Below are 249 nucleotides of genomic sequence, written 5' to 3' on the forward strand. Positions count from 1 at the left end.
AACCTCCACCCTTCAATTTCATCATTCCCTCCTGCTCCTCCCGCGCCCTTCGCAGGAGGCGCGTGTAATCTCGAGAGCCAATGGAGTGAGCGGCAATGCGACACGCGGGATATACGGCCTGGCATCCCGCCCTCGCGCCCTTCCATTACTTCCAAACGCCCGTCGCTGCGGCCGCCTCGCCTCGCGCCGCCCACCCGGGATGAATAAGTCATCGGGGGACAGGGCTGACGTCGCAAGGGTGGGCGCCGT

At 65.1% G+C, this 249-nt stretch overlaps 1 protein-coding gene across 1 annotated transcript in view; it reads left to right on the forward strand.

The window, feature by feature from the left end:
* LOC119585972 (uncharacterized protein DDB_G0286299-like) overlaps window positions 1–249 on the forward strand; it is a 5,838-nt gene that overhangs the window by 4,348 nt on the left and 1,241 nt on the right. The window lies entirely within an intron of this gene.

The sequence above is a fragment of the Penaeus monodon genome, chromosome 20, assembly GCF_015228065.2.
Source record: "Penaeus monodon isolate SGIC_2016 chromosome 20, NSTDA_Pmon_1, whole genome shotgun sequence".
NCBI classification, from domain to species: Eukaryota; Metazoa; Arthropoda; class Malacostraca; order Decapoda; family Penaeidae; genus Penaeus; species Penaeus monodon.